Source organism: Bombina bombina, chromosome 1 (genome assembly GCF_027579735.1).
Source record: "Bombina bombina isolate aBomBom1 chromosome 1, aBomBom1.pri, whole genome shotgun sequence".
Classification (NCBI taxonomy): domain Eukaryota; kingdom Metazoa; phylum Chordata; class Amphibia; order Anura; family Bombinatoridae; genus Bombina; species Bombina bombina.
In genome coordinates, this window is record NC_069499.1 from 454,997,755 (window position 1) to 455,024,797 (window position 27,043).

Genomic DNA, 27,043 nt, shown 5'->3' on the forward strand with positions numbered 1-27,043 from the left:
GATAAAAATAAATTGGAAAGTTGTTTAAAATTGCTGAATAATGAAAGTTTAATTTGACTATACTGTCCCTTTAATTAAAAAGGGCAAAATCAGAATGAGAAAAGGCTTAGATGGCTAAAAGCTGAACCAGGAGACCAATGCTCCAATTAAAGAATATCTTGTGATGGACAAGATTTGATAAAAGCTTTAAAGGGATATGAAACTCAATTTTTTTTCTTTCATGATTCAGATAGAGCATGCAATTTTAAGCAACTTTCTAATTTACTCCTGTTAAGACATTTTCTTCCTTCTCTTGGTATCTTTATTTGAAAAGCAGGAATGCAAGTTGAGGAGCCAGACCATTTTTGGTTCAGCACCTGGGTAGGGCTTGCTGATTGGTGCTAAATGTAAATTTTTGTTTTGTTTTAACATAAATCTGAAAGAATGGACCAACGAAAATGAAGAAAATGAAAAAATACTGATGAAAATCATCGGTAATCAAGGTTTCCCCTGTGTTTTTGGAGAGTTCCTGGAAGCAAAATATTCTCAGCTAATGCAAAAGCAAATGATAGTTTTCAATACTGATGATTACTACCTTATGTACACAGAAATGAACATCAGATATGGCAAATGTGATGGCAACATTCATACTGCATTTTCTTCTTTGTAATAATGATCTTTAAAGTACACACACATTTCCTGTAATTACTTTTAGACCATCCCTAATTTATTAGGTGTAACAGGTCTCATGCAGACAGCACTGTACAGGTAAATCATGGTAATCTTAGCAAAATTACCCTCTATACAGTTTTGTTTGCTAAAATAATGTGCTGTGAGCTTCCAAGCAGAGTCTTATGACAACTGTATCAATCTGCACAGAAAATCAAACTGTCAGATTTACTCAACTCAGAGCAAAGCTTCTATGCCAGTGGGCAATACCCATGCAGTATACAGCCTCTTGTAGTTTACTGCACTTTCACAGAAGAGAAATAAGTTGTATATCAGTACAAAAATAGCAGCCCAAGTCTGAAATATTAGGCATTTTTCCTTTAAAAAATGGAAACAAATGTTAATTTTGGATTCTTTATTTTTTTAGTATAACCTTTTGATTTTTAGTGGGCCCTGTTAATTTAAATGTTAAAATTAAAAAGCAGAAAAACACATATGATAAATAGATAATAAATAGATAGATAGATAGATAGATAGATAGATAGATAGATAGATAGATTTGCCCTGTAGTTAGCACTCTCTTCATGTAATATACAAACAATCAAGTGCAGCAAGATATTACTTGGTTTGATGTATTTTGCTTTTATTTTGTATAAACCAAAGCATTCCAGAAGGATAGATGAAAGCTTTAAGAGGCCTTTGTTTTAAAGCTATGATACAAATGAATCCAGCTGCTGTAATGAGGTTTGCTAATAGTTGGTAGGTATAATACTTTAATATTATATATACTCTAAATATGTCTATCATTCATGTGAAAGCGAACCATTTAATGTGTGTGCATATGCTGTGAATGGAAAAAAAATTGTTAACTCTGCTTTGATTTTGAAGCCAACACATACAGAGAAACAGGAGGGCGCTAGAAAGCCAATAGTTGATTTTGAAGCTTACAGGAAGTGTATAACACCAGGCCTTAAAGGGACACTAAACCCAAATTTTTCTTTAAAGGGACAGTCAAGTGCAAAAAAAAACTTCATGTTTCAAATAGGGCATGTAATTTTAAACAACTTTCCAATTTACTTTTATCACCAATTTTGCTTTGTTCTCTTGGTATTCTTAGTTGAAAGCTAAACCTAGGAGGTTCATATGCTAATTTCTTAGACCTTGAAGGCCGCCTCTAATCTAAATGCATTTTGATAGTTTTTCACCACTAGAGGGCATTAGTTCACGTGTTTCATATAGATAACATTGAGCTCATGCATGTGAATTTACCATGGAGACAGCTCTGATTGGCTAAATTGCAAGTCTGTCAAAAGAACTGAAATAAGGGGGCAGTCTGCTGAGGCTTAGATACAAGGTAATTACAGAGGTAAAACGTGTATTATTATAACTGTGTTGGTTATGCAAAACTGGGGAATTGGTAATTAAGGGATTATCTATCTTTTAAAACAACAAACATTCTGGTGTTGACTGTCCCTTTAATGATTCAGATAGAGCATGTGATTTTAAGCCACTTTCTAATTTACTCCTATTGTCCATTTCTCTTGTTAAGTGTATCCAGTCCACGGATCATCCATTACTTATGGGATATTCTCCTTCCCAACAGGAAGTTGCAAGAGGATCACCCACAGCAGAGCTGCTATATAGCTCCTCCCCTAACTGTCATATCCAGTCATTCTCTTGCAAGCCTCAACCAAGATGGAGGTCGTAAGAGGAGTGTGGTGTTTTATACTTAGTTTATTCTTCAATCAAAAGTTTGTTATTTTTAAATGGTGCCGGAGTGTACTGTTTATCTCAGGCAGTATTTAGAAGAAAAATCTGCCGGTGTTTTCTATGATCTTAGCAGAAGTAACTAAGATACATGGCTGTTCTCACATATTCTGAGGAGTGAGGTAACTTCAGAGAGGGAATGGCGTGCAGGTTTTCCTGCAATAAGGTATGTGCAGTTAATATTTTTCTAGGGATGGAATTTGCTAGAAAATGCTGCTGATACCGAACTAATGTAAGTAAAGCCTTAAATGCAGTTATAGCTACTGGTATCAGGCTTATTAATAGAGATGCATACTCTTATAAAAATGTAATATAAAACGTTTGCTGGCATGTTTAATCGTTTTTATATGTATTTGGTGATAAAACTTATTGGGGCCTAGTTTTTTTCCACATGGCTGGCTTGAATTTTGCCTAGTAACAGTTTCCTTAGGCTTTCCACTGTTGTAATATGAGTGGGAGGGGCCTTTTTAGTGCTTTTCTGTGCAGCTAAAAATACTGACAGAGACATTCAGTTTCCCTCTGCATGATCCAGGACATCTCTGGAGGGCTCAAAAGGCTTCAAAGTCGTTTTTGAGGGAGGTAAAAAGCCACAGTAGAGCTGTGGCAGTTGTTGTGACTGTTTGAAAAAAAAACAAAAAACAAAAAAAAAACGTTTTTGTCTTTTATTATTCCATTTTGGGTATTAAGGGGTTAATCATCCATTTGCAAGTGGTTGCAATGCTCTGCTAACTTGTTACATACACTGTAAAAATTTCGTTAGTGTAACTGCCTTTTTTCACTGTTATTTCAAATTTTGACAAAATTTGTGTTTCTTAAAGGTGCAGTAACGTTTTTTATATTGCTTGTAAACTTGTTTAAAGTGTTTTCCAAGCTTGCTAGTCTCATTGCTAACTGTTTAAACATGTCTGACACAGAGGAAACTACTTGTTCATTATGTTTGAAAGCCATGGTGGAGCCCCATAGGAGAATGTGTACTAAATGTATTGATTTCACCTTAAACAGTAAAGATCAGTCTTTAACTATAAAAGAAATATCACCAGAAGATTCTGACGAGGGGGAAGTTATGCCGACTAACTTTCCCCACGTGTCAGACCCTTCACCTCCCGCTCAGGGGATGCACGCTAATATGGCGCCAATTACATCAGGGACGCCCATAGCGATTACCTTGCAGGACATGGCTGCAATCATGAATAATACCCTGTCAGATGTATTATCAAGGTTGCCTGAATTAAGAGGCAAGCGCGATTGCTCTGGGGTTAGGAGAAATACAGAGCGCGCAGATGCTGTAAGGGCCATTTCTGATACTGCGTCACAATATGCAGATCATGAGGACGGAGAGCTTCAGTCTGTGGGTGACATCTCTGATTCGGGGAAACCTGATTCAGAGATTTCTAATTTTAAATTTAAGCTTGAGAACCTCCGTGTGTTGCTTGGGGATGTATTAGCTGCTCTGAATGACTGTAACACAGTTGCAGTACCAGAGAAATTGTGTAGGCTGGATAAATACTATGCGGTACCGGTGTGTACTGATGTTTTTCCTATACCTAAAAGGCTTACAAAAATTATTAGCAAGGAGTGGGATAGACCGGGTGTGCCTTTTTCCCCACCTCCTATATTTAGAAAAATGTTTCCAATAGACGCCACTACACGGGACTTATGGCAGACGGTCCCTAAGGTGGAGGGAGCAGTTTCTACTTTAGCAAAGCGTACTCCCGGTTGAGGACAGTTGTGCTTTTTCAGATCCAATGGATAAAAAATTGGAGGGTTACCTTAAGAAAATGTTTATTCAACAAGGTTTTATTTTACAGCCCCTTGCATGCATTGCGCCTGTCACGGCTGCGGCGGCATTCTGGTTTGAGGCCCTGGAAGAGGCCATCCATACAGCTCCATTGACTGAAATTATTGACAAGCTTAGAACACTTAAGCTAGCTAACTCATTTGTTTCTGATGCCATTGTTCATTTGACTAAACTAACGGCTAAGAATTCCGGATTCGCCATCCAAGCGCGTAGGGCGCTATGGCTTAAATCCTGGTCAGCTGACGTGACTTTGAAGTCTAAATTACTCAACATTCCTTTCAAGGGGCAGACCTTATTCGGGCCTGGTTTGAAGGAAATTATTGCTGACATTACTGGAGGTAAGGGTCACACCCTTCCTCAGGACAGGGCCAAAGCAAAGGCCAAACAGTCTAATTTTCGTGCCTTTCGAAATTTCAAGGCAGGTGCAGCATCAACTTCCTCCGCTTCAAAACAAGAGGGAACTTTTGCTCAATCTAAGCAGGCCTGGAAACCTAACCAGTCCTCGAACAAAGGCAAGCAGGCCAGAAAGCCTGCTGCTGCCTCTAAGACCGCATGAAGGAACGGCCCCCTATCCGGCGACGGATCTAGTGGGGGCAGACTTTCTCTCTTCGCCCAGGCGTGGGCAAGAGATGTTCGGGATCCCTGGGCGTTGGAGATCATATCTCAGGGATATCTTCTGGACTTCAAAGCTTCCCCTCCACAAGGGAGATTTCATCTTTCAAGGCTATCTGCAAATCAGATAAAGAAAGAGGCATTCCTACGCTGTGTGCAAGACCTCCTAGTTATGGGAGTGATCCATCCAGTTCCGCGGACGGAACAAGGACAGGGTTTTTATTCAAATCTGTTTGTGGTTCCCAAAAAAGAGGGAACCTTCAGACCAATTTTGGATCTAAAGATCTTAAACAAATTCCTCAGAGTTCCATCTTTCAAAATGGAAACTATTCGGACCATCCTACCCATTATCCAAGAAGGTCAGTACATGACCACAGTGGACTTAAAGGATGCCTACCTTCACATACCGATTCACAAAGATCATCATCGGTTTCTAAGGTTTGCCTTTCTAGACAGGCATTACCAATTTGTAGCTCTTCCCTTCGGGTTGGCTACAGCCCCGAGAATCTTTACTGGTTCTGGGCTCACTTCTGGCGGTTCTAAGACCGCGAGGCATAGCGGTGGCTCCGTATCTAGACGACATCCTGATACAGGCGTCAAGCTTTCAAGTTGCTAAGTCTCATACAGAGATAGTTCTGGCATTTCTGAGGTTGCACGGCTGGAAAGTGAACGAGGAAAAGAGTTCTCTATCCCCAATAACAAGAGTCTCCTTCTTAGGGACTCTTATAGATTCTGTAGAAATGAAAATTTACCTGACGGAGTCCAGGTTATCAAAACTTCTAAATGCTTGCCGTGTTCTTCACTCCATTCCGCGCCCTTCGGTAGCTCAGTGTATGGAGGTAATCGGCTTAATGGTAGCGGCAATAGACATAGTGCCATTTGCGTGCCTTCATCTCAGACCGCTGCAATTATGCATGCTGAGTCAGTGGAATGGGGATTACACAGATTTGTCCCCTCTGCTAAATCTGGATCAAGAGACCAGAGATTCTCTTCTCTGGTGGTTGTCTTGGGTACACCTGTCCAAGGGTATGACCTTTCGCAGGCCAGATTGGACAATTGTAACAACAGATCGTGGACTCAGGAGGAGAAACTCCTTCCAATAAATATTCTGGAGTTAGGAGCGATATTCAATGCTCTTCTGGCTTGGCCTCAGTTAGCAACACTGAGGTTCATCAGGTTTCAGTCGGACAACATCACGACTGTGGCTTACATCAACCATCAAGGGGGAACCAGGAGTTCCCTAGCGATGTTAGAAGTCTCAAAAATAATTCACTGGGCAGAGTACCACTCTTGCCACCTGTCAGCAATCCATATCCCAGGCGTGGAGAACTGGGAGGCGGATTTTCTAAGTCGTCAGACTTTCCATCCGGGAGAGTGGGAACTCCATCCGGAGGTGTTTGCTCAGTTGATTCATCGTTGGGGCAAACCAGAGTTGGATCTCATGGCGTCTCGCCAGAACGCCAAGCTTCCTTGTTACAGATCCAGGTCCAGGGACCCAGAAGCGACGCTGATAGATGCTCTAGCAGCGCCTTGGTTCTTCAACCTGGCTTATGTGTTTCCACCGTTTCCTCTGCTCCCTCGACTGATTGCCAAAATCAAACAGGAGAGAGCATCAGTGATTCTGATAGCACCTGCGTGGCCACGCAGGACTTGGTATGCAGACCTAGTGGACATGTCATCCTTTCCACCATGGACTCTGCCTCTAAGACAGGACCTTCTGACACAAGGTCCTTTCAATCATCCAAATCTAATTTCTCTGAGACTGACTGCATGGAGATTGAACGCTTGATTTTATCAAAGCGTGGCTTCTCCGAGTCAGTCATTGATACTTTAATACAGGCACGAAAGCCTGTTACCAGGAAAATCTACCACAAGATATGGAGTAAATATCTTTATTGGTGTGAATCCAAGAATTACTCATGGAGTAAGGTTAGGATTCCTAGAATATTGTCTTTTCTCCAAGAGGGCTTGGACAAAGGATTATCAGCTAGTTCCTTAAAGATTTCTGCTCTGTCTATTCTTTTGCACAAGCGTCTGGCAGAGGTTCCAGACGTCCAGGCATTTTGCCAGGCTTTGGTTAGAATTAAGCCTGTGTTTAAACCTGTTGCTCCCCCGTGGAGCTTAAACTTGGTTCTTAAAGTTCTTCAAGGAGTTCAGTTTGAACCCCTTCATTCCATTGATATTAAACTTTTATCTTGGAAAGTTCTGTTTTTGATGGCTATTTCCTCGGCTCGGAGAGTCTCTGAGCTATCTTCCTTACAATGTGATTCTAAGGTGGTTTCTAACAAGAATATCAATCAAGAGATTGTTGTTCCATCATTGTGTCCTAATCCTTCTTCAAAGAAGGAACGTCTTTTACATAATCTGGACGTAGTCCGTGCCTTGAAGTTTTACTTACAAGCTACTAAAGATTTTCGTCAAACATCTACCCTGTTTGTCGTTTACTCTGGACAGAGAAGTCAAAAAGCTTCGGCAACCTCTCTTTCCTTTTGGCTTCGGAGCATAATACGCCTAGCCTATGAGACTGCTGGACAGCAGCCGCCTGAAAGGATTACAGCTCATTCCACTAGAGCTGTGGCTTCCACCTGGGCCTTTAAAAATGAGGCCTCTGTTGAACAGATTTGCAAGGCCGCGACTTGGTCTTCGCTTCACACATTTTCCAAATTTTCCAAATTTGATACTTTTGCTTCTTCGGAGGCTGTTTTTGGGAGAAAGGTTCTTCAGGCAGTGGTTCCTTCCGCTTAATCCTGCCTTGTCCCTCCCATCATCCGTGTACTTTAGCTTTGGTATTGGTATCCCATAAGTAATGGATGATCCGTGGACTGGATACACTTAACAAGAGAAAACATAATTTATGCTTACCTGATAAATTTATTTCTCTTGTAGTGTATCCAGTCCACGGCCCGCCCTGTCCTTTTAAGGCAGGTCTAAATTTTAATTGAACTACAGTCACCACTGCACCCTATGGTTTCTCCTTTCTCTGTTTGTTTTCGGTCGAATGACTGGATATGACAGTTAGGGGAGGAGCTATATAGCAGCTCTGCTGTGGGTGATCCTCTTGCAACTTCCTGTTGGGAAGGAGAATATCCCATAAGTAATGGATGATCCGTGGACTGGATACACTACAAGAGAAATAAATTTATCAGGTAAGCATAAATTATGTTTTTTCTTAATTCTCTTGCTATCTTTTTTAAAAAGCAGAAATGTAAAGCTTAGGAGCCGGCTCATTTTTGGTTCAGAACCTGGGTTATGCTTGCTTATTGGTGGCTAAATGTAGCCACCAATAAGCAAGTTCTATCCAGGGTTCTGAACCTAAAATTTGCTGGCTCCTAAGCTTTACATTAAATATAATGTGGATCTAAAGAATACCTTGGGACAAAAAAAAAGTTTAATACCTCTACAGCAAGATGTCACATTTAACTTAGAGACTTTGGGGCCGAATTATCAAGCTCTCCGGAAACAGCAGTTATGAAGCAGCGGTCTAAAGACCACTGCTCCATAACTGATCTGCTGTCTCAGAGGCTGCGGTCTTCAATCCGCCCGATCTTATACGATCGAGCTGGTTGACACCCCCTGCTAGCGGCCGATTAACCACGAATCTGCAGGAGGGGGTGGCATTGCACAAGCAATTCACCAGAACTGCTTGTGCAATGATAAATGGCAACAGCGTCTGCTGTCAGCATTTATCGATGTGTGGCGGACATGATACGCTACATTGTATCATGTCCGTCTGCACTTTAATAAATCAGTCCCTTTGACAGCGCCAAGCCTGAGAATCTGCTGCTGATTGATTTAGCTTTCTGCATGGTACGTTTCTGCTTTGCTTGGTTTTACTGCAACACAATTTAATTAGATAGAAATAATATGCACACAGCACAAGGTGTTGATGATACCATTTTGCAGGTTATAGATTTTTTGTTTGCCTAAAAAATGTTAAAGAAAATAAACCGTCTGTCATTAGGGTTTGATTTCTCTCAATTGCTTAAAGGGACAGTCTAGACCCAATACTTATTCTTTATTACTTATTGTTACATACCAGACAAGCATCTTGCAACGGGTTCCTTGTCTATAAGCTTGTAAGAAGTACAGGAAACTTTTAAATAATCCTTGTTTGTTAGCAGCCAAAAATGGTGTGTAATTATAATTTCTAATTATATTTTATTGTACAATTGTTCATTATCCGTTTTTTCCTAACTTTGTTTATAGTAACAAAAAAAACTAAAATGTTTTAATTTGGCGAGGCTTTGGTCTAGAAAACAAGATTAACGGCTTGTGATAATATCTTACATAAAACAAATTACCACAGCTTTTCCTGGTTACATAAGTGGACTTTGGCATTTCTCACACTGTAAAATGTGTTTTGTAAAAGGTGTAATTTCTACCATTGAAATGAATGAACCGCTTCATTCTTGCAAAACTGTAATGTTACAATATAATGTATATAAATAACACGTCACACACATGTACTGTATACTCATAATGCTCCAGCTCAAACTGATTAAACAAGAATGTTGTCATTTTTTTAAACAAATACAAATTCTAAATATACTTGTTTTTAATACTACATCACAACAGAAAATACTGTAATTTAAATATGGCATCTATTACCCAGATATGTTACAGATACATATCATCTTGTTTTGAATAATGAGTATTATGCAAATTAGAATGACGATAATGCAAATATTAAATACATACAGGCATTGGGGGTTATTTATCAAAGGTCTGGCGGACCTGATCCAACAGTGCGGATCAGGTGCACCAGACCTCGCTGAATGCGGAGTGCAATGCGCTCTCCGTATTCAGCATTGCACCAGCAGCTCTCGTGAGCTGCTGGTGCAACACCGCCCCCTGCAAATTCGCGGCCAATCGGGCGCCATCTGGGAGGTGTCAATCAACCTGATCGTACTCGATCGGGTTGATTTTCGGTGATGTCTGTCCTCCTGCTCAGAGGAGACGGACAGGTTATGGAGCAGCGTTCTTTAGACCGCTGCTTCATAACTGCTGTTTCTGGTGAGCCTGCAGGCTCGTCAGAAACACGGGCCCTCAAGCTCTTTTCGGAGCTTGATAAATGGGCCCTATTATATGAAGTTGTTTGCACAACAATTTTCTTAATGTTCAGATTGTGATTTCGGTATTCTCATGTTTCTATTGGTTCTCATGTGTCATGAGACATTACGTAAAACGCCAGAGTAGTAGAGTTAAATATTAAAATTTCAGGCACATATAGGGCTAGATTACAAGTTGAGCGATAATTACGGCTCCCGCTCGCACACTAACTTCGCTTTTGTGCACATTGGTAAGCGTGCATATTACAAGTTGTAAGTAAATATTTTTCGCTTACTCGCTAATCCTACGGGCACAAAGAGCCAAAGTTACTATAATAACCCCTAGCCCATTATATTGCCCACCTCAAAGTCCCCTCTACCCTATGACCCTAACCCCCCCACTACTCTATTTACCCCTAAACTGCCACAACCTCCACTGCAAAATACCCATCTACACTATTAACCCCTAAACTGCCATAACTCCCACTGCAAAAACACCCACTAACATCTCAACCCCCTAACCAGCTAATCCCCTAACCTAAAACCCCTGAAGTAATTATTAGCTAAATTATAGAAAAACATTTTTTTTTTAAATTGACTGGATAGAGCAGGCAATTTTAAACAACTTTACAATGTACTTCTATTTTGCTTAGTACTCTTGGTATTGTTTATTGAAGAGTAATCCTAGGTAAGCTCAGGAGTGTGCATGTTTCTTAAGCTGTGTTTGCAAAATTGTGTATAGCAATGTTATACATAGTTGCAAACACTACTGCCATAGATTACTGGACACATGCACACTCCTAAGCTCCTGTCAAAGTTCCTAGGTTTAGTATTTAACAAGGAATACTAAGAGAACAAAGCAAATTTAATCATAAGTATAATGGAAAGTTGTTTAAAATTACATGCTCTAGCCAATCAATTTGTTTATTTTGGCTTTACTGTCCCTTTAACTTTTGGCACTGGCTATAGTGCATTCAATTACACCTTAAAATGCTACATAAATAAATTCAAAGAAAAACAAACTCTACTACCTGGACGGAATTTTAGCACTTTATTTGTTCGCTTTAAAGTTTCCAATTTACTTCTATTATCAAATTTGCTTCGTTCCCATGGTATACTTTTTTAAAGAGATACTGCTAGATTACGAGTTCTGCGTTAGCCTTAAAAAGCAGCATTAAGTGGTCCTAACGCTGCTTTTTAACGCCCGCTGGTATTACGAGTCAGGCAGGAAAGGGTCTACCGCTCCCTTTTCTTCCACGACTTTTCCATACCGCAAATCCCCTTACGTCAATTGCGTATCCTATCTTTTTAATGGGATTTGGCTAACGCTGGTATTACAAGTCTTGGAGAAAGTGAGCGGTAGAGCCTCTACCTCCAAGACTCCTACTGCATTTAAAAGTCAGTAGTTAAGAGTTTTATGGGATAACGCCGGAACATAAAGCTCTTAACTACAGTGCTACAAAGTACACTAACACCCATAAACTACCTATGAACCCCTAAACCGAGGCCCCCCCACATCACAAACACTAAAATAAAATGATTTAACCCCTAATCTGCCGACCGGACCTCGCCGCCACCTACATTATCCCTATGAACCCCTAATCTGCTGCCCCTAACATCGCCGACACCTACATTATATTTATTAACCCCTAATCTGCCCCCCCAACGTCGCTGCCACCTACCTACACTTATTAACCCCTAATCTGCCGACCGGACATCGCCGCCACTATAATAAATTTATTAACCCCTAAACCGCCGCACTCCCGCCACGCAAACACTATAATAAATTGTATTAACCCCTAATCTGACCATCCCAACGTCGCCGCCACCTACCTACAATTATTAACCCCTAATCTCCCGCCCCAACGTCGCCGCTACTATAATAAAGTTATTAACCCCTAAACCTAAGTCTAACCCTAACACCCCCCTAACTTAAATCTATTTTTAATAAATCTAAATAAAATTTCTAAAATTAAATAAATTAATCCTATTTAAAACTAAATATTTACAGATAAAATAAACCCTAATATAGCTACAATATAACTAATAGTTACATGGTAGCTATTTTAGGATTTATATTTATTTTACAGGCAACTTTGTATTTATTTTAACTAGGTACAATAGCTATTCAATAGTTAATAACTATTTAATAGCTACCTAGTTAAAATAATTACAAAATTACCTGTAAAATAAATCCTAACCTAAGTTACAAATACACCTAACACTACACTATCAATAAATTAATTAAATAAACTAACTACAATTATCTAACATAAAATACAATTAAATAAACTAAACTATATTACAAAAACAAACACTAAATTACAAAAAATAAAAAAATATTACAAGAATTTTAAACTAATTCACCTAATCTAATCCCCCTAATAAAATAAAAAAACCCCAAAATAATAAAATTCTGTACCCTAAACTAAATTACAAAGTAATCAGCTCTTTTACCAGCCCTTAAAAAGGCTTTTTGCGGGGCATTGCCCCAAAGTAATCAGCTCTTTTACCTGTAAAAAAAACAAATACAATACCCCCCAACATTACAACCCACCATCCACACACCCCTACTCTAAATCCCACCCGATCCTCCCTTAAAAAAACCTAACACTACCCCATTGAAGATCACCCTACCTTGAGCCGTGTTCACCCAGCCGGGCACCACTGGTCATCAGATCCGTCCAGAAGTGTTCATCCGATGGGGCAGAAGAGGACATCTGGACTGGCAGAAGTCTTCATCCGATCGGGGCAGAAGAGGTCCTCCATCCAGCAGAAGTCTTCATCCAAGCGGCATCTTCTATCTTCATCCATCCGGCGCGGAGCGGGTCCATCTTCAAGACATCCGACGCGGAGCATCTTCTTCTTCCCGACGACTAACGACGAATGAAGGTTCCTTTAAATGACGTCATCCAAGATGGCGTCCCTCGAATTCCGATTGGCTGATAGGATTCTATCAGCCAATCGGAATTAAGTTAGGAAAAATCCGATAGGTTGATTTAATCAGCCAATCGGATTGAAGTTCAATCCGATTGGCTGATTGGATCAGCCAATAGAATTGACCTCACATTCTATTGGCTGATCCAATCAGCCAATCGGATTGAACTTCAATCAGATTGGCTGATTAAATCAACCAATCGGATTTTTCCTACCTTAATTCCGATTGGCTGATAGAATCCTATCAGCCAATCGGAATTCGAGGGACGCCATCTTGGATGACGTCATTTAAAGGAACCTTCATTCGTCGTTAGGACATCGGAAGAAGAGGATGGCTCTGCGTCAGCTGGATAGAAGATGGCTCCGCTCCGGAAGGATGAAGATAGAAGATGCCGCCTGGATGAAGATGTCTGCCGGTCCGGATGTCCTCTTCTGCCCAGATAGGATGAAGAATTCTGCCGGTCCGGATGTCCTCTTCTGCCCCATCGGATGACCAGTGGTGCCCGGCTGGGTGAACACGGCTCAAGATAGGGTGATCTTCAGGGGGTAGTGTTAGGTTTTTTTAAGGGGGGATCGGGTGGGTTTTAGAGTAGGGGTGTGTGGGTGGTGGGTTGTAATGTTGGGGGGTACTGTATTTGTTTTTTTTACAGGTAAAAGAGCTGATTACTTTGGGGCAATGCCCCGCAAAAAGCCCCTTTAAGGGCTGGTAAAAGAGCTGATTACTTTGTAATTTAGTTTAGGATAGGGAATTTTATTATTTTGGTGGGCTTTTTTATTTTATTAGGGGGATTAGATTAGGTGTAATTAGATTAAACTTCTTGTAATATTTTTTTATTTTTTGTAATTTAGTGGTAGTTTTTTTTGTAATATAGTTTAGTTTATTAAATTGTATTTTATGTTAGATATTTGTAGTTAATTTATTTAATTAATTTATTGATAGTGTAGTGTTACGTGTATTTGTAACTTAGGTTAGGATTTATTTTACAGGTAATTTTGTAATTATTTTAACTAGGTAGCTATTAAATAGTTATTAACTATTTAATAGCTATTGTACCTAGTTAAAATAAATACAAACTTGCCTGTAAAATAAAAATAAACCCTAAGATAGATACAATGTAACTATCAGTTATATTGTAGCTATATTAGGGTTTATTTTCTAGGTAAGTATTTATTTTTAAATAGGAATAATTTATTTAATTATAGTAATTTTATTTAGATTTATTAAAAATAGATTTTAGTTAGGGGGGTGTTAGGGCTAGGGTTAGACTTAGGTTTAGGGGTTAATAACTTTATTATAGTAGCAGCGACGTTGGGGGCTTGAGATTAGGGATTAATAATTGTAGGTAGGTGGCGGCAACATTGGGGGGGGCAGATTAGGGGTTAATACAATTTATTATAGTGTTTGCGAGGCGGGAGTGCGGCGGTTTAGGGGTTAATACATTTATTATAGTGGCGGCGATGTTCGGTCGGCAGATTAGGGGTTAATAAGTGTAGTTAGGTGGCGGCGACGTTGGGGGCGGCAGATTAGGGATTAATAACTATAATATAGGTGTCGGCGATGTTAGGGGCAGCAGATTAGGGGTTCATAGGGATAATGTAGGTGGCAGCGGTGTCCGGAGCGGAAGATTAGGGGTTAATAGTATAATGCAGGTGGTGACGATGTTGGGGGTGGCAAATTAGAGGTTAATAAGTGTAAGGTTATGGGTGTTTAGACTTGGGGTTCATGTTAGGGTGTTAGGTGTAGACTTAGAAAGTATTTTCCCATAGGAAACAATGGGGCTGCGTTAGGAGCTGAACGCTGCTTTTTTGCAGGTGTTAGGTTTTTTTCAGCCAGCTCAGCCCCATTGTTTCCTATGGGGAGATCGTGCACGAGCACGTTTTGCCAGCTTACCGCTACCGTAAGCAACGCTGGTATTACAGGTAGAAGTGGAGCTAAATTTGCTCAACGCTCACTTTTCTGAGGCTAACGCAGCCATTCAGAAAACTTGTAATACCAGCGTTGTTTAAAGTGTGCGCTGGAAAAAAAAGGCTCAGCACCGCAGGTCTTTACCGACAAAACTTGTAATCTAGGCGATACTTAGGTAGGTGTCTGGAGCACTACCTAGTAGGAAATAGTGCCCTCTAGTGCTCTTGCACAGTGATAACAAATAAATATTGATTCTAGAAGTAAATTAGAAAGTTGTTTATAATCGCATGCTTTATGTGAATCATGAAAGAAACAGTTTGGGTTTCATATCCCTTTAAATAGTAACCATCCACTGGTAATCACATTGTATTGAAGCAACAATATATTGTGGACAAGTGCACATTTCCGAGACTTTGTGAATTATTTGCTGAGGGCAACACAAGCGCTGAAGGCTAGGAATTCAAATGTAACTGCTTACTGTGCCTTAAAGGGACTTAATACCCATATGCTAAATCATTCGAAAGTGCTACAGCATATCCGTAAAAAGCTGATAAGAAAATATCACATGAACATCACTGTAAAATAAGGAAGCTATATTACCTTAAAATTTCTTCAGCTCACCAGAGTAACTGCTCAGTGATCCAGAGCAATTCTTTTTGCTGTTTTACACGTTGTGAAAAAAACAAAAAAACAGCCAGCGTTATCAGCGCTGAGTTCACACTTTGCTTTACTGTAATCTTGAGTGATTTCACCAAAAATCTTGCAAGATTTCATTGTAAACTTTCTTAACCCGAGGAGGGAAATAACATGACTGTGACTGAACATGCCAGATCCACACTCCCTTGCAAGTGCCAAGACTAGCATCCTGATTGGCTGCTTATGTCCCTTTACAATGGGATGTGGCTACTGAGAATATATTTATATAAGTTAAATTATCTTCCTTTTTAAGATATAGATGTTCAGGTGATATTTTCTAGTCAGCTTTTCTCAAGTAAACTGCATCATTTTCAGTGATTTGACATTTGGGTATTACGTCCCTTTAAGGGAAATCCAGCTTCAGAGCTATTAATACTCCAACTGTAGTCTTTTGCTGATAGTTGTTATGCTCAGAGGAGCGGGTTAGGGGGTTTGGAGTTCAGAAGTAGAGGTGTCAGGTTTACGTCCATTTTGGGTGTTCAAAGGGGTCCAGTGAGATGGGTTTCTTAGAGGAAATACCCCTTTTAGGCACGGCTATAAAGACAGACAAGTTTATTGTACTGTAATCTATAGAATAGAATACTGGACACAGGATTTGGAGCCTTGGCGGGAATCACAGGACTTAAGCAGGAGTAATGCCCACACCGGAAGTTGAAGTCTGGGATAGTGCCCACTCGTGGGCCGATGACCGGAGACACAGGTATTGTGACAGGCTGGTGACACTGGATACACAGGTACTGCTGTGACAGGCTGGTGACACTGGATACACAGGTACTGCTGTGACAGGTTGGTGACGCTGGATACACAGATACTGCTGTGACAGGCTAGTGACACTGGATTCACAGATACTGCTGTGACAGACTGGTAACAGGAGAATATTCTGAAGACAAGCCGAGCAGTCTAATCAATCACGAAACACTGCATAATCCAGAAGAAAAGTCTGAAGACAAGCCAAGTTTAGTATACCAGGGAGGCAGTCCAATCATACGCCAAACACAGAGGAAGTCTAGGAGAATGGTCTGTATATGAGCCGAGTTCAGAAGCCAGGAGAGTCACCAAAACAACAGGAAACCAGAAGGCAGAACTGAGGCACAAACAATGGGATGAACCACAATCTCAGGGCATGGAGTGGTCTAAGAGGCAGCTTTTTTATAGTAGTGCTGATTAACTAACTGCCTGCAACTGGCAGGCAGGTGGAGCTAAAGAGCACAGCCAGTGCAGGTAGCAGGTCTACAGAAACATCAGCACAAAACAGAGCCCACTGATGGCTCCAAGATAAGTCAACAGGCTTGCATCCAGGAATCCCAGGTTCAATTATCTAGTAATAGAGTAGTTAAAAGTAAACGTCTAAAATTCTCCTATACATTTTATTAATGTAAATTAAAATGTTTATATTATTTTTTTAATTAAAAAGAAAAATAACTGATAATGTAAATCAAATTTTTATATTTTTAATTAAAAAATATATAAAAAGTGGAATGAAACATGTTATGTCCTGTGCACACTGTATATCTATATGTATTATGTTTTTAACTCTAAATACACTTTGTATGCTGAGGTTGCAGCAATTTATTATCTCTATGACCCTTTGACTAACCAGTATAATTTGAACACCGGTAAATGTTCAGAAAACCAATCAAATACTTCATACCATCAACTATCTACTTCATTGATAATAGCTAAATGTGGCCCTACTTGGGGCTAGATTACAAGTGGCAGGCTAAGTGGTTTATCGCAGCTCTTTAAGTGGGTCGGAAGAAGTGCACGTATTACAAGTTGAAAATTCACTAGAGTGCAATCAAATTTAACGTGTGTTGGGATAGTGTAATTTCAGAGCTTTGTTTAACTGTTACGCTTGACAAAAAAGTTGCCCAAAACACATAAAAAATACATTTAAAATTACAGTTACACTCATAATAACAAACAAGATTATTAAACAAAATAGTGTGTGTATTTACAGAAAAAGTTTATAAAATGAAATTAACTTCCCTTTCTAAGGACACAGCCTGCCCTGGTTTGTCCTTAAAGGGACAGTCAAGTCCAAAAAAAAACTTTCATGATTTAAATAGGGAATGCAATTTTAAAAAACTTTCCAATTTACTTTTATCACCAATTTTGCTTTGTTCTCTTGGTATTCTTAGTTAAAAGATAATTCTAGGAGGTTCATATGCTAATTTCTTAGACTTTGAAGACTGCCTCTAATCTGAATGCAGTTTGACCACTAGAGGGCATTAGTTCATGTGTTTCATATAGATAACATTGAGCTCATGCACATGAAGTTACCCTGGAGTGAGCACTGATTGGCTAAAATGCAAGTCTGTCAAAAGAACTGAAATAAGGGGGCAGTTTGCAGAGGCTTAGATACAAGGTAATTACAGAGGTAAAACGTGTATTTCTATAACAGTGTTGGTTATGCAAAACTTGGGAATGGGTAATAAAGGGATTATCTTTCTTTTTAAACAACAAATATTCTGGTATTGACTGTCCATTTAAGCGTCTGAACACAATGAAAATATATTTTTAAAAAGATATAGCATTAAAAAGTTATAAGGGTTCAAAGATATAAGGTTTCAGGTGTGAGAAAAAAAAAGGCATGCAAAGGGCTTTAACATAGAGATACATACATATGCATGTTTAAATATGTATCTGTATGTATATGTATATATATACTGTATATACACAGTATATATATGTGTGTGTGTACATATGTATTTACAGACATATATACACATACAAATACACAAGATCATACAACCCCAGGTCTGAAAAAGTTGGGACAGTATGGAAAAGGCAGAAAAACAAACAAAATAAGGAAAATTAGAAAACTCAATTCCCCCTGTACTATATTGAAAACACATTATTAACACAGTATTTGATGTTTTACTTTGTGAATTTAGGGTATTTTTAAAAATATACATTAATTTCAAATCTGATGACTGCAACACACAGTCACAGTCGACTGTTTACCACTGTGTATCATCACCTTTTCTTTTAATAACACTTATTAAGCGTTTGGGCACTTTAGACACCAGTAGGTTACGTTTAGCAAGCAGAATTTCCCCCCATTCATCCATTATGCATGTCTCCAGCTGCGCAACTGTACCGGGCCTTCGTTGCCTTATTTTGCACTACTTGCATCTGTGGATGCAGCGGATAATGGTGTTGAATGACAAAGGTTTACCAAAGTATTCCCGAGCCCATGTCAGGATATTCATTACAGACTCATGACGGTTTTTAAAACAGTGACATTTCAGGGATCCAAGATCAAGCGCATTCAGAAGTGGTTTTCGGCCTTGCCCTTTATGCACCGAGATTTGACCGGATTCCTTGAATCTTTTAATTATATTGGGCACTGTAGAAGGTGAAATACCCCAAATCCTACCAATTTTGTCTTTGGGGAATGTTTTTCTTAAAGTGTTGGATTATTCGCTGACGCATCTGTTGGCAGATTGGCGAGCCTCGAACCATCCTTGCTCTTGAATGACTAGCCCTTTTTTGGAGGCTCCTTATATACTATGATTACACTATTGCCTGACCTGTTTCACTTCATCTTCTTATTTCAACTTGTCACATCGCTATTAGTCCTAAATTGCCCCTTGTCCCAACTTTTTTGGAACGTGTTGCAGTCATCAGATTTAAAATGAGTGTATATTTTTTAAAAAATACATTAAATTCACAAAGTTAAATATTAAATAATGTGTGAATTTTCAAATTACTTTTTGTTTGTTTTTTGTATTTTCCATACCCTCCCAACAGTAGCTAAAAACATGACAAATAATATTTATGCAATATTCGTATTTAATAAAATGTTTAAAAAATGTTTAAAAAATGTATTTACTTTAAATATTTTACATTCCAATGTTTTTCACATAGTAGAATTTTTTTTAAGTATTTATAAATAGATATGCCTATATACATCTACATATATATATATATATATATATATATATATATGTCTATACCTTCGACTTTTTGCGTGTGTCTAGTTAGCGCCAATAGGATTTAAGCAGCTCTCATCCTATTGGCTGATTTGAAATTTTCAGCCAATAGCAATGCAAGGTACCCCAATATAAAACTGGTACCTCGCATTCAATCTTCAGTGTGCGGTGGACGATCGCATGAAGAGGAGCCTCCACGTCAGATGACCGATCCGTGTCCGCTACCGCCCCAGCTCCGCGACACCTGGATGAAGATTGAAGATGGCTCTGCGACACCGGGATGAAGATTGAGCCGCCTGTAAGAAGACCTTTACCGCCGGACTTCAGTAATGGTGAGTATCTATTTCGGCGTTAGTGTTATGGTTTTTTTTTTGGGGGGGGGGGGGGTTGTTTATTTTTTTAAGTTAAGGGCTTTTTATTTTCTTTTAATGGGCACTAAAAGAACTGATTGTCATTTTCAGGGCAATGCCCATATAAATGCCCCTTTAGGGGCAATGGATAGATTAGGTTTTTTTATAGTTAGGTCTTTTTTATTTTGAGTGGTTGGGTGGGTGGCGGTTTGTACTGTTAGGGCGGGACTTAGTATTTTTTTTAAATTAAAAAGAGCTGTTAAACTGAGGACAATGTCCTACAAAAGACCCTTTTAAGGGCTATTGGTAGTTTAGTGTTAGATTAGGCTGTGTTTTTATTTTGGGGTGGCTTTTTTGTTTTTATAGGGGTATTAGATTAGGTTTCATTTTTTATTTTGGATAGTTTTGTTTATTATTTTCTGTAATCTTCGATTTTGTTATTTTTCGTAATTTTAGAGTTCGTTATTTTGTTTAATTTTAGATTTTGTTATTTTTGTAATGTTAGTTTTTTTTTTCATAGTGTTAGGATTTTTTAATTCTGTAATTTAGGTTTTTTATTTTTGGTATCTATTACAAAAAAAAAACTATTGTTTTAAAATAGTAATGTTAGGTTTATTTATAGTTTAAGCTTATGTTTTTTTATTTCACAGGTAAGTTTTTATTTATTTTAAGGTAGTTATAGTGTAACTTTAATTTAAAGTTAGCGGGTGTTAGGTTTAGGGGTTAATAGTTTAATTTAGTTTGTCGCGATGTGGGGGCTGGCGGTTTAGGGGTTAATAAGTTTATGGAGTCCCTATGTGGGGGGTCAGCGGTTTAGAGTTTAATACTTTATTTAGTGTTGGCGATGTGGGGGATAGCGGTTTAGGGGTTTATAGCTTTATTTAGTGTTGGCGATGTGGGGGGATGGCGGTTTAGTGGTTAATAGCTTTATTTAGTGTTGGCGATGTTTGGGTGTTAGTGTACATTGTAACATATTTTTTTTATGAGTTTTGTGAAACATTTTTGTTTTGCAAATCCCATAACTACTGGTATTTGATTGCATAATGGATCGTTGGGTATAAGCTATAACGCTAGCGGAATAGCAATACCGCACAACTTGTAATATCGAGTAACTGACAATTCCATACTCAAAGGCCATTTTTTTAGTGGTAAAGCTGTACCGCACAACTTGTAATCTTGGTCATAGTGATTGTAACATTTTTTTATGTTTTAGGATTAAAAGGCATTCACCAAAATTACAAGTTGTGCGCTAAACGAGGTGCATAAATAACGCTAAATATTTAGCGGTACCACACTTTCCATAGCGCTGCCATTACAAGTTACAAAAAAAACTTCTTGTGTTGTGTGGTATAGTGCGATAAGCTCCATACCTCACAAAAGCCAAGGCCTGACTTGACGTGCTCGTGCACGTTTTCCCCCATAGACATCAATGGAGAAAAATGAACACCTGCGGTTGCGGTATGGCGATCGCTATAACGCAATCCTCATTGCTGTCTATGGGGACAAGAAGGTTATGTAAAAACCTAACACCCTAACATAAACCCCTAGTCTAAATACCCCTAATCCGCTGCCCTCCGACATTGCCAACACTAAATAAAGTTATTAACCCCTAGACCGCTGCCCCCGCATCGCTAACACCTAAATAAACATATAAACCCCTAAACCGCCTGCCCCCCCACATTGCAAATACTAAACTAATCCTATTAACTCCTATGCTGTCGGCCCCCCACATCACAACAAACTAAATTAAACTATTAACCCCTAAACCTAACACACACTAACTTTAATTAAAGTTACAATATAACAACCTTAAAATAAAAAAAACTTACCTGTAAAATAAAAAATAAATAAGCTTAAACTAAAAAGAAACCTAATATAACTATTTTAAAAAACTAAGTTCCAAAATTTAAAAATCCTAACACTACGAACAAAAAAAATAAAAGTTAAAAATTAACTAAAATAAAAAAAATTAAACCTAATCTAATACCCCTATAAAAACAAACAAGCCACCCCAAAATAAAAACACCCTCTAATCTAACAATAAACTACCAATAGCCCTTAAAATTAAACAGCTCTTTTACGTTAAAAAAATACTAAGTCTCCCTTAACAGTAAAACCCCCGAACCCAACCAACTCCCCAAAATAAAAAAAATATAACTCTAAAAAAACCTAAGCTACCCATTGCAATAAGCTCTTTAGTGCCCAACTGCCCATTAAAATAATAATATCCCTAATCTAAAAAAAAAAAAACCCCCCCCCAAAAAAAAATAACACTAACCCCAAAAAATGTACTCACCGTTCCTGAAGTCCGGCGATGAAGGTCTTCATCCATGCAGCTCCATCTTTATCCATCGCAGAACCATCTTCTATCTTCTTCCTGGAGGTGCGGAGCGGTCTTCCACGATACGCGGATCCGGAGCGGTGGTACTCGTCAGCAGTTCCAGGCATCAGCAGCGTGAAGGCTTCCTTTTTCATGCGATCTCCGCCGCACACTAAAGATTGAATGCAAGGTACCTGTTTTATATTGGGGTACCTTGCATTCCTATTGGCTGAAATATTCAAATCAGCCAATAGGATGAGAGCTGCTTAAATCCTATTGGCTGATTTTGAATCTGTATGAAATCCCCACAATTAAAAATTTGTCACAAGTTTTTCAAATGCAGAGCACACAGCAACACATTGTATGCCTTGAATTTTCACTTTTCCATATTGTTTAAGGGACATGAAACTCAAAATAATTGTTTAAGGGACATGAAACTCAAAATATTTTTTTCGGGATTTAGGTAGAACATTCAATTTTTTAAACAACTTTCCAGTTTACTTCTATGTTTACTAAACTTAAGGCCTAGTTTAAAAAATAGAGTTAAAAAAATACAAGCGGTATGAAGCATTTACAACGTTGTTGCACAATATATTGCAATTCAATACTGCTATATAATGTATTATAATTAGATGGTTACTATTTATTGAGTGAGCAGTAGTATGGTGCATGCTACAGTACATATGTCAGATAACCAGATGAATATTTCCCTCAGGTAATAGATCTCTAAGAGGGACATCACCAAAATTAATCAAATCCCTTAATAAATTAAAAATTCTGTTCATCTAGTGGAGTTTTTCAATTGTTTCTATGGTATTTTGAGGTGTATTTTAATACACAATAATTAGCACTAAGAGTTAGTACTAGATTTTCAAAAGCATAAATAAGAATGGATTGTGCACAAGTGTAAATCTTACCTTACGATTTGCACAATCAATGAGTGCACTACCAATGCTTTGCAACATCTGTTGAAAAAAATAGGGCATGCTGTATATTGAGTGCATTAAAACGCATTGGTTAAACATTTAACCAACATCTTGTAATACCCAACAGAAAGTTATTTACTGCACAAGGCATAGCGCAATATAACATGGTGCAAGTTAACAATTGTGCTCTACTTCTGATCTGAGCCTAAATGTGATGAATAGAATATTATGATTACTATGTTGTGTTTCAACATTTAAATGATTATAACATTACATGACTTACTCACAAGTCCCCTGAGAAATGTTAGAAGGTCTCTGAAAATCCATGTAAAAGTAATTTTGGAAGCTTTTACTACTCTTTTTTTTATATAGCTTTTTTTTTTTTTTTTTTTTTTGTTTAAATAAATTTTGCTGTTATAATTTTTATACAAATGTATTCGGTTTTTCTAAATGTTTCTAAATCAAACAGTGGTTCTTCTCATGAATAAAATGGCTTAGAAAATAATATAAAATAATGGCTCATGGCATACAATGTTTTGCATGGGGAATTCTTATGGATTAAAATTGGGTAGCCTAACATAGATCTATAGGGCAAGATTTAATATGCGACGTCGCCCGCAAAAGCCGTTGATGCCGGTTTTTACGCGGTTTTGGTATCACATATACAGTGCCGCATATAAATGCGGCACATATATTTCACCCGTCGGCCTTAATTTTTATTCCCATAAGCTAACATAGAACCGCGTCGCAAATCGGTATCACATATTCAGCACAAGGACTTACGCGGCGAAAATGGATACATTTTATTCCATTTTCACCTCGCCACACAAAGGCAGGCGCAGCAAGCCTTGCGCTGAGCATGTGAGCACCGTAACTGCCTGAAAATATTAACTAACACCTAACGCATGCACAATATCTATCTACCTCCTGAAAATAACTAACACCTAACGTATACGCAATATCTATCTACCTGTCAACTGCAATCTTCCACCGCAGTAACTAATAAAGTATATTAACCCCTAATCCGCCATTAACCCACATTGCAATAAACCTAATAAAGTATATGAGCCCCTAATCTGCAATTAACTCACATCGCAATATACCTAATAAAGCATATGAACCCCTAATCCGCCATTAACCCACATGGCAACAAACCTAATAAAACTATTAACCCTTAATCCGCCAAACCCACACAACACAATCATCCTAATAAATCTATTAACCCCTAATCCGCCAAACCCACACAACGCAAATAACTAATTAAATTACTAAACCTAACACCCCCTAAATTAACCCCAATTACCTAAATAATAAAATACTAAGTTACAATTAAAATAAAAAAGCTAACATTACTTAAAAATAAAAATAAAAAAATGAAATTAATCTAAGATTACAAAAATAAAAAAGTGTAACATTACATAAAATAATAAACCAAATTTTAAAAATAAAAAAATGAAACCTAATCCCTATGAAAATAAAAAAGCTGCCCCCAAATAAAAACACCTCCTAATCTAATGCTAAACTACCAATAGCCCTTAAAAGAGCCTTTTGTAGGGCATTGCCCTAAGTTAAACAGCTCTTTTCCTTAAAAAAATACTAAGTCCCCCCTCTAACAGTAAAACCCCCCACCCACCAAAACCCCCAAAATAAAAAAATCTAACACTAAAAAATCCTAAACTACCCATTGCCCCTAAAGGGGCATTTATATGGGCATTGCCCTTAAAAGGGCATTCAGCTCTTTTAAGACTGCCCAGAAATCCCTAATCTAAAAAAAACAAAAACCCAAAAATAAAAAAAAAGCCTAAATCTAACCCCCCAAATAGGTACTCACCATTCCTGAAGTCCGGCAGAGAAGGTCCTGTTCCAGGCAGTGAAGTTTTTTTCCAAGCAGCCGACATCTTCTTCCAAGCGGGGACCTCTTCCTTCTTCATCCAGGACCAAGCTTGCGCGGAGCGGAAATGAGAGCAGAGCAGGACCGGCAACGGCAGAGCCATGGAGCGTGGAGGATCCTCATTGTACGATCGCCACCGTATACTGAATAGTGAATTTAAGTTACGCGTTTAAAAATGGCGTCCCTTGCATTTCTATTGGCTGATTTGATTCTTCACATTCAAATCAGCCAATAGGATGAGAGCTACTGAAATCCTATTGGCTGATTTGAATAGCCAATAGGATTTGAGTAGCTCTCATCCTATTGGCTGATTTAAATTTGAAGGATCAAATCAGGCAATAGGAATACAAGGAACGCCATTTTTAAAAGCATACCTTGAATTCACTATTCAGAGTACAGCGGCGATCGTACGAAGAGGATCCTTCATGCTCCATGGCTCCGCCATCCTGCTCCACGCACATCTCCGCTCCGTGCCGGCTTGGCGAAAGAAGAGGTTGCCCGCTTGGAAGAAGATGTGGCCACTTGGAAGAAGACTTCACTGCATGGAACAGGACCTTCTCCGCCAGACTTCAGGAACGGTGGGTACCTATTTGGGGGATTAGATTTAGGCTTTTTTTTATTTTTGGGGGGTTTGTTATTTTTTAGGTTAGGGATTTCTGGGCAGTCTTAAAAGAGCTGAATGCCCTTTTAAGGGCAGTAAAAGAGCTGAATACCCTTTTAAGGGCAATGCCCATACAAATGCCCCTTTAGGGGCAATGGGTAGGTTAGGATTTTTTAGTGTTAGGTTTTTTTTTATTTTGGGGGGTTTGTTGGTTGTGGGGGTTTACTGTTAGAGGGGGGACTTAGCATTTTTTTAAGGAAAAGAGCTGTTTAATTTAGGACAATGCCCTACTATTGGTAGTTTAGTATTAGATTAGGGGGTGTCTTTATTTTGGATGGCCTTTTTTTTTTCATAGGGATTAAGTTAATTTTTTTTATTTTTGATAATTTGGTTTATTATTTTATGCAATGTTAGACTTTTTTTTATTTTTGTAATCTTAGATTAGTTTAATCTTAGTTTTTTTATTAAAGTAATGTTAGCTTTTTTATTTTAATTTTAACTTAGTATTTTTTAATTTAGGTAATTGGGGTTAATTTAGGGGATATCTAAAAATATGAGAAGTGTGGGTTTGATGGCGGATATGATGATTGCGCCATATATGTAATCTCGCCCATAGTATTTTGGAAACTATACTTGTATTTAGGAATAATACTGACCATCACTTGTTTTTCTATGAATGAGGCTGCACCATTTTATTACAATGCTTTAAAACTACTCCTTTTGATGGACTACAGACAGATAAATATAATCAATATAATAATAATAATAATAATAATAATAATAATAAATAAAAGGATAATGATAATAATTATATAATAAATATAATAATGATAATAATATAATAATGATAATAATATAATAAATATAATATTGATAATAATGTAATATAATAATAAATATAATGATAATGACAATAATATAATAATAAATATAATAATTATATATTTTTAATCTGTCGGACCTGCTGAAAAAACAATGCATAAGTTGTGTGGGTTAGTCACTGAACTATGATTTAAAATACTGTTTAAATGTAAGCAGCAAAAAAAGCTTAACATTAGTTTAGCACAAGGGTGTGAAAAAGGCTTAGCAGGGAAGGGGTTAATTTTCACACAATAGCTCAACATCGGTCAAGGCAAAAATCCAATTATTAATTTGCTTGATTAAATCCATAAGTTACAGTTTATGATTTCAGGAGAAATGAATTGAAAGGACTAGACAGCATATGCTGCACATCTAAAAGACATGTCACATTATCCAATCTGAAGGGATTACAACCTCCAAAAATATCTCAGCTATTTATCTATCTCCCTCTGCTGGATGTCATTTATTCACTTGGATAATGAAGGGATGATATAACCACTGATGATATAGATATAGAAACGAGGGATCTTCCTCCTACATCCTCTTTTGAATAGATCAGGTCAAGCTTTTTGTAAGACTTGTATTGGATTCCAATGGCTCTTTTACAGATATGAGTTTATAATGACAGCAGATTTTTTTTTATTATTTTTTTATTGTGAGACGTCACAAATAGAAAGCTCATGTTGGGAACTTTAGACAATGGTAACCTGAAGCTGATTAAACCTGAAATATATTGCTGCTTAT

General features: G+C 38.1%; 1 protein-coding gene across 1 annotated transcript in view; it reads left to right on the plus strand.

Annotated features, from left to right (window-relative positions):
- The window catches only part of LOC128645442 (rap guanine nucleotide exchange factor 4-like), a 388,555-nt gene that overhangs the window by 102,726 nt on the left and 258,786 nt on the right, over positions 1 to 27,043 (plus strand). The gene's annotated exons all lie outside the window — the stretch shown is intronic.